Consider the following 9,313-nt stretch of genomic DNA (forward strand, 5'->3'; position numbering starts at 1 on the left):
AAACAAACAAAAAAAAAAAAGTTGTTCCTCTCCTATAATTAAGCTCCAGCTGCACCCCATTTATCCTCCATAAACACAAAATCACAGTCCCTAATATGATATTGTAAGCCTCAAGACAATTTCATCTTTTGGACATACTTCATAAAAGGTGTCCACAAGTCCTCAAAAAGCTGTTGTTTTCCCTTCAATATGTATGTCATGCGTTCTAGAGGTATAGCTGACAACATCTGATTGATCCATTGTTTGGCAGAAGGTCCACGATCCGATTTCCATACTAATGCAATGCATTTCTTTGCCATTATTAAACCAAAATTGATAAGTGTCCGTTCATGTTTGTTGTAATTGTGTTCTTCTGGGAACAATCCCAACAGAAAAAAATTTGGTCCAAATGGAATGTCTTTTAAAATCATTCCCTCCAACATACTTCTAACTTCATCCCAAAATTTCTTAACTTTTCCACATTGCCATACACAGTGATACAGGGTACCTTTTTCTCCTGTACATTTAAAGCAGGTATCAGGAATATTTTTATTATATATGTTAAGTTCTGCTGGTGTTATGTATGTTCTCATTATCCACTTGTATTGAATAAGTCTCAACCGTGCGTTCATGCATATGGTTTGAGCATTTACACACAGCTTAGCCCATTCCTTTTCTGTTATGCCCTTATCCAAGTTATGAATCCATGCCCTCATTTTGTCCTTTGAATTTTCAGGAGAATTACACATTAGAATTTTGTACAAACTCGAGATAGCCCCTCTCCTAAGAATGTCTTTAGTCATCAAATCCTCTAAAAAAGTGAGAGGAGGTTTAAGGAGATCAAGACTGTGATTTGTTTGAATAAAACTCCTAAGTTGCAAATACTTAAAAAAATGCTTTCCGTCAAGTCCGAATTTCAGTCTTAATTGCTCAAAGGACATCATAACGTTTGTGTCAGAAATATAGAAATCATTAATCGTTTTAAGTCCCTTTGAGTGCCACAACTTAAATATAGCGTCCGCCCTCCCTGGAACGAACAAATTATTTCCCCAGACTGGACTAAAACGGGATAGAGTATTTGGTTCTCCTAAATATTCTTTTATTTGATGCCATATTGCTATCATATTTTTCAAAATTGGGTTTTTGGTGTGCTTGATCAACCTTTTTTTCAAATCAGAATATAAATATAAAAAGACCGGCAAGTTAAGACCACAGGACTCCATTTCGACCCAACATGGAGGGTCTTTGATCAGAAAATAAAACATAATAGATCTCAGTTGAGTTGCTTGATAATACCAGTTCAGATTAGGGCATTTCAAGCCACCCCGATCGAATGGGAGATACAGCAGTGTTAGTCTCAATCGAGACCTTCTGTTATTCCATATAAATTTTACCCATTCCTTTTTTAATGTTGAAAAGAATTCTGGAGGAGGTGGCAAGGGGATATTCTGAAAGAGATATATTAACTTGGGAAGCACATTCATTTTCAATACATTAATTCTACCGATTACAGATATCGGTAGTGAACTCCATCTGTCTATTGATTTAGTAATTTCTTCCCTTAATGGAGAATAATTTGCTCCAACCACGTGTTCTATTTTGGGCAAAATTTGAATCCCTAAGTATTCAAATTTTTCGACCACGTTAAATTGGATCGTTACCGGAAGTGGGTTGTCCCTTTCATCAGTATTGAGTAACAATATAGAGGATTTACTATTATTCACCTTGTAGCCAGAAATCTTGCCAAAAGACTCAATTAGTTGCAACAGCACTGGTATTGACTTTGATAGTTTAGAAATCATTAAAATGATGTCATCAGCATAAAGGGCAATTTTATATTCCGTCCGTCCCACCACAAGTCCCCTAAATTGTGCGTTAGAACGGATTGCAATCGCAAATGGCTCGATTGCCATATCAAATAGTAATGGAGAGAGAGGACATCCCTGGCGACAACCTTTTCGTATATTAATGGGCATTGAGACATTTCGATTAGACATAATTTCTGCTGTTGCATTTATATACATAAGTTGAATCCACTTAAGAAAAGACTCACCACATCCAAATTTTTTTAACACTTTAAAAAGGTAAGGCCACTCCACCCGATCAAAGGCTTTTTCAGCATCTAAAGAAAGGATTGCAGAATCTTTTCTTTCCCTATTATGGTGTAGGATATTCAAGAGCTTTCTCACATTATGAAAACCTTGCCGTCCTGATATAAATCCATTCTGGTCTTTATGAATAACCAGAGGCAGAAATCTTTGCAACCGAAACGCCAGAAGTTTACTCAATATCTTCAGATCAGAACTGAGTAGACTTATAGGTCTCAAATTGTCACATTTATTAGATGGCTTACCTGGTTTTGGTATCAGAGTGATTAGTGCTTCATTAAAGAGAGGTGAAAAACAGCCATTGTCGAATGCTTCATGAAACATTTCAAGGATTGGCACAAGTAACTTGTTTTTAAACTTCTTGTACAAATCAATTGGGATTCCATCCGGACCTGCCCTCCTTCCCGGTTTCATACTATCTATAGCTTTTTCAATTTCCCTCAAATTGATTTCTGCCTCTAATTCTTCCACCTGTTCATTTGTGAAACTTGGAATGTTTAACTCATCTAAAAAGAGATCCACCTCAGGCAGTGCTATTATATTTGTTGAACTATACATATCACTATAGTAGTTTTGTAGTGTATTATTAATTTCTAAAGGATCTGTTATGGTAATTCCCTCCTTTACAATATTTGTAATTGGTGTCTTTCGTTCTAGTTGTCGTATTTGCCATGCAAGCAACTTCCCGGATTTATCACCTTGTTCATAAAATGTTTGCTGCAATCTCAATAAGCCAGCAGCCGCTCTAGATGCAGATAACCTTTCGTATTCTGCTCGTGCCGTTAACAGTTCGACTTCTTTTTCCGGGTTATTGCCTTCATTAACAATTTTTTGAAGCTCTTTCAATTTCTTTTCTAGACGTGATCTTTCCTCACGCCCTTTCCTAGCTTTTGAGTTTGTGAAACTAATAATATGTCCTCTAAGGTAGGCTTTAAAAGCTTCCCATCTAACACATTTTGGGGTTTGATTTGTATTGAGTTCAAAAAAATCATCTATCTGTCTGCCTATATATCCTACAAATTCCTCATCAAGGAGCCATTTATGTTGGAAGTGCCATCTAAATTTGTCTCTCATCAATTTTTCCTCTTTATACAACAAGCAACATGGTGCATGATCTGAAATTGCAATAGGATCATAGAAACAGTCCTGAATTTTATGACGCAAGTGTAATGATATCAAAAAGTAGTCTATTCTTGAATAGGTTTGATGAGTTGCAGAATAGCAAGAAAATGCTTTAACAGTTGGGTACCTCTCTCTCCATATTTCGGTTAAATTAAATTCCTTAATATATTGATTTATTACCAGTCTACTTCTGCCATGTGATTGGTCAATACCCGTAGACCGATCTAAGATGGGATCCAATGTACAATTAAAATCCCCTGCAATTACAAATTGTCCAGACAGCTCAGCAAGGCTGAGAAATAAGTTCTCAAAGAATTGTGGGTCATCTGTATTTGGACCATACACATTTATTAGGTTTAAATCCTCGGCCAAGAGTTTGCCTTGGATTATTATATATCTACCTCTACCATCCTTGATAATTTTCTTTACTTGAAGTGGGACAGTATTGTGGATAAGAACCATGACACCTCTTGCCCTTGATGAGAATGATGCAGAATAAACGTCCCCTTGCCACCTCCTCCGAACCCGAATGACATCACTTTCCAAAAGGTGGGTCTCTTGTAAGAAGACAATTTTAGCTTCTTTATCTTTCAGGATATTCATAACCTGCTTCATTTTTTTGGGCTGCTGCAAACCCCTACAGTTCCATGAAATAAAATTAAGCTTCACAACTTGTGACATTTATAGGGCAAAAAATATATTTAATATATATATATATATTATCATATATATACATATTTAATATTAAAAAAAACTTGTCAGAAATATTCTTAATTCAAGAATAGATATTTACCACATTATTTGATAGCATTTTTTCTTGACAGAGGTGAAAAATGTCCAACTTTTAGATGTATAGCCATATTAAGAACAAATACTGTAGTAATATTTACTTAAAGTAAGTGGAAGAATCTGACGCATTAATCTGTTAAATAGCCTTTAACACTCAAAACAAGATGGGCAAAATTATTCGACTAGATTTAAGAAAAATGATCAGACTAAGACATTATAAATCTGCAGTGTGAAAGTTAGTACAAGTAAACACTAAGGGTGTAACGGTACATGTATTCGTATTGAACCGTTTCGGTACTTGGTGCTCGGTTCGGAACGGAGACGTACCGAACGACTTTCTGACGTAATGTAACTTTTCGAGGCTGTGAGTCGATCGGGTTACAGTTTCTTTGTGTAGATTATATTTACTCTGTCTTCTCTACTATAATGAGGACCAACGCGGTAGGACAGTAAGACACGTCAACTGCGCGACAACGTGGCCGCCGCGAGAACGCAGTGAAACGCGGGCGTTAAAGTCAATCAGCCAATGCACACCAGTCGCAGTGCTGCCGCGGGTTAGACGCGTCCCAGAAGCAGCTCAACGCGATGCACGTGGCAGAGTTTAATATTTGACGCGAGACGCAGCCCTCCTGCGTCAATACTACTAGCTAGCAGACGGGAAGTCACTCGTGTAAAAATACGGTGGATCCGGTCGATTTTCAAACTAATATGCAATCGTAACCCACTTTTGAGTCCATCAGATCTCTTGAGTGGTAGATCGGGGCACAGTTGACTTGTCTTTGTTGATTTACAGTTGTCTTCTCTGCTATAATAATAACCAACTCGGCCCTGTGTTCAATACAAAACCCTCCTACCACAACAAAACAAGTAGGAACTAATATTCACATAGGAACTAAAGTTATACAACATAAAATATACAATATAAATGAATACTACATCACATTTGTAAAATATAAACACATAATAAAATAAATAATAGCCCATTTAAATAAAATAAATTGAAATGAGCTAAAACACCTATAGTTAAATAATAAGAATAATACACAGATCCTGCTTACACAATTAAATTGATTAATTTCTGTGTGGCGCTTTAACTTGAGAAAATCCACCAATAAAGCTTTTGAAAACCGTTCATGAGAAAAAAAAAATTCATTGAGGCATTTAATTTGTAAAATACATGTTAATATCTTTGTCATTGGGATTGCTTTTCTCTTTAGCACAGGACTTCTTTTTTCTTCATTCTTTCAGAAAGAAAGCTGACCAATACGCGGGGTCTGAAAGGCAAATTGTTGTTGGATTATTATCTTTAAATACCCGCTACTTTTTGAGCAGAATTCTAGCTTTGTATAGGCTAGTGTTCTTATTGTTGAAAGCACAAAAGTGTGTAATAAATAATTAGCACATTTATATTTTGCATTTTGTTTTCTTACTGTACCGAAAATGAACCGAACCGTGACCTCAAAACCGAGGTACGTACCGAACCGAGATTTTTGTGTACCGTTACACCCCTAGTAAATACAGATTTTTTTTTTTTTGCATTAATGACTTATCCTATCATGAACGTTTCCCACCACTTACGAGAGTTCAGTGTGTTTAGTGTGTTTAGCGACGGTAAAACAAATACTATAACGTAAGGTTGTTACCAAGGCAGATAATGTGGCTAGTTAGCATGCCAAGACGGCTAACGGGTTTCCTCTCACCTCACCTCTCCCAGAAAAGGTGAACACGATGACATTCCTGCTTTATAACTTGGACTGAGAAAGAAATATGTAGAAAATGAGCAAGTTTCTAAAAATATTAAGATGGAGCTTTAAAGTCAGTGAAGTGCCTGCAGTATATACACAGTATACACCGCGGTATTTTTGCTGACGGTTATCATACAGTCAAAATCTTGTGGTCTTAATTGTCCACAGGATCTAACATATTGCTACATTTGCGCAGTGTAATTGACACTGACACACCAGCATGTACGTAGCGCTTTGACAGCAAGCTTCATCCAACTTGTACTGCATGTGACGCATAATGACACCTCACTAATGTTGACAATTCCCATGTGTTGTAAATGACATCATAAAGTTAGTGTTACATTCAGATGTCACAGCAATGTGACTTCTGCCACAAGCATAGTCAAGTATGAATGGCAGAGCCTGCTACATATTCTGCCATGGTCACTGGACCGTCTCAAACCCCCACAAACCCACCCACAGAACTATTGAGATAATTGTCTTTTAGATGCTGGTGAATCTTTCTTAAATTCAATTCATTAAGCATTTGTCTATTACTTTAAAGATCATTAGTTCTCATCATGTTCCAGTCAATGAACATCTCCATGAGTGACATTTAAAAATTTATTTGAGAGAAAACATTTTTCCACTCCTAAGTGCTCTGGCAGACAACTTCATTCATTTGTAGACAGATGAAACTCTTCTGGCCTTTTAACTAATTCATGCTGCAGTGCTCCCATGTAGCGCTCTTCCATTTCACTAGTGTTTGCAAACATGCTACTTGTCACATTCTGAACGGGCGAACGAGGCCTGAGGCAGGTTGGATCCAATTCCAGGGGATGAAGGAGGCAAAGCAGAGGATTAGTTCCTAACTTAAATATATTTTATTGCTAAAAATGTTAAATTAACAAAATTCTGTAGTGAAAACTAGAAACAAAATAGCCAGCCAAAATCATGCGAAATAAACTCAAGTGGTTGAATGGCATGACTTTGATAATAACCCAAAAACAGGTCAATTCGGATTTTTTTGCATATATGCGAAACCTAACCAATTTCTTTCATGCAGTTAAATTTCTTTTTATACAAATCCAATATGTTGATGAAAATTGTGTATATATCACCCTTGTTCGACAAAACAAATGGCAAGCACAGATGAGCATTGGACCAGGGCTGAGAAAATCACTTGAAGCTGTCAGGTTAAAGGGGAAGTTCAGAATTTTTTACATTAACCTTAATCTTCGAGTTAGCACGGGTTCAATTCGTCGGTAAAGTTGATTTAAGCAGATTCCGTGCAGTTAGTTATTTAATTAGTTTCAGGGCTCCGGAGTTGCTAAGCTAGCACGAGCCAATAAGCCCGTCCTAGCTTGCGAATAAAAAACAACAACATATGCACGCATGAAAATCACAGATGACCCATGCAATCAATAGTGTTGGGTATGTTTTCGTGATAAAGTTTACTACTGCATGTCAATAACTGTAGTATGAACAGCAACATTTAGTAGTATGAACAGCTGCCCTCTAGGTAACAGGCTGCAGAGCGGAGTGATATTTTTTCCACCGGTATGTTTGCGTCGTAACCAGCAGCAAGTATCCAGAATTTGTATTGTTCTTCATTCTTTATAGGAAATCTGTGGAAACGCTCATTTGCCCATTTCTTCTGTCTGTTTCCACAGCCTCTAAAAATATAATTGGAATGTCACTCGACCTGGGAGGCCCTACTCGCGAAGTCAGTAAAAAAGGACCCCGACTTCTTGAGTAGCTTCAGTCAGACGTCACTCGACAAAACGCGCTGCCCGTCAAAAAGCAGACCGTCAAGGCAGAAGGTGGAAGTCGGACTAATCCCACTTGGATGGTACCAGTTGCGACCTCAAAGCATTCCAAGCGTGTTTTTATTTTGGCCATCAAAAGACATGTTGACCTCCAGCAAACCTGCCTTTTCATAAGCGATCAAATAGTGGAGGAAAAACAATGGCTAAGGTAAATAGACCACACTGTAAACTAGGGGTGTGACAAAATATCAAAATGGTGATTGTGAGAGAATTATATTCATGCTTAAAACAAGGTGTGTCAAATGATTAAAAATTTTAATCGAATTAATTATAGCTTAAAAATTAATTAATCGCAATTAATCGCAATTCAAACCATCGATAAAATATGCCATATTTTTCTGTAAATTATTGTTGGAATGGAAAGATAAGACACAAGATGGATATATACATTCAACATACGGTACATAAGTACTGTATTTGTTTATTATAAAAATAAATCAACAAGATGGCATTACCATTATTAACATTCTGTTAAAGCGATCCATGGATAGAAAGACTTGTAGTTCTTAAAAGATAAATGTTAGTACAAGTTATAGAAATTTTATATTAAAACCCCTCTTCATGTTTTCATTTGAATAAAATGTGTAAAATTTTCAATCAAAAAATAAACTAGTAGCCCGCCATTGTTGATATCAATAATTACTTACACAATGCTCATGGGTGCTGAAGCCTATAAAATCAGTCGCACCCAAGCGCCAGCAGAGGGCAGCAAAACTCCGAAAAACACAAGTACACCTTTTACTGTGCTGTCATTTTAATCTGTTTGAGCGGGGCATTTGTGCGTTAATTGCGTCAAATATTTTAACGGGATTAATTAAAAAAATTAATTACCGCTCGTTAACGCGATAATTTTGACAGCCCTACTTAAAACAACCATTATACATCATATTTTGTATGCTTTTGTTATGCTTGCATGAGAACATTGTAGCATAGAGCATCATTGTTATATTAATCTGCTTGAGTGTGCCTTGCCATGGCCTTGACAATTGTAGACTGTATCACAATATGCCCAAATCTGGACTGTTTTGTTCCTGTTTTCCAATATGCCCTAAATGAATACAATGAGCGACTGTGGCTTATCAGACTAAGTTTATCTTTGTTCTAGCCTGGACCAGTAATCAAGGTCTCAGCTCAAAGATGTTTTTGTATGGAAAAATACCCAGGTTTGTGAGATGATGAGTTTCGTTTCTTAGTAAGTTTCATTTCACGGTGGGCTTCGGCACTGCCCTTTCAACAGTATAAATGTCCAGCCTCTTTACTTATTCGTACTTGTTGATTACAGCTTTTGGTTGGGTCACATAATTTTGTACCCGAGAGCTCTTGTTCATAAAGCTCGAAGCAAAGCAATCCATGGTTGGGGTCATATTCATTTCTCTAATCGAGCTATCGAGGTAACACTTGTCTTGGAGTTCAAAACTGAATTTCCCTGACAGTGATATATAGTGATACTTTGTATCTCAAAAGGTTATCGATACGCTCCTGTCAAGAATCGAGATAGTGTTTTAAAGAGGTGTCAATTAAAAAAATTTTTTTTTTTTTTTTTTTTTTTTTTAAACAGCTGCCATTGACGGTGCTTGACGCCCAATCCATTTAGACTGGGAACGTTCGTTCATTCAAAACCAGAGCATTCACAGTCATTTGGTCCAATTTTCGGGGCATTTACAGGTCACTTGCTTTTCATTTTAGGGCATTTACAGGTCATTTCCTCTTGAGCTGCCTATTCATTTGGGTGATTCCCATGTCACTTCCTGTTCTGTAATGC

The sequence above is a fragment of the Corythoichthys intestinalis genome, chromosome 18, assembly GCF_030265065.1.
Source record: "Corythoichthys intestinalis isolate RoL2023-P3 chromosome 18, ASM3026506v1, whole genome shotgun sequence".
In the NCBI taxonomy this organism is placed as follows: Eukaryota; Metazoa; Chordata; class Actinopteri; order Syngnathiformes; family Syngnathidae; genus Corythoichthys; species Corythoichthys intestinalis.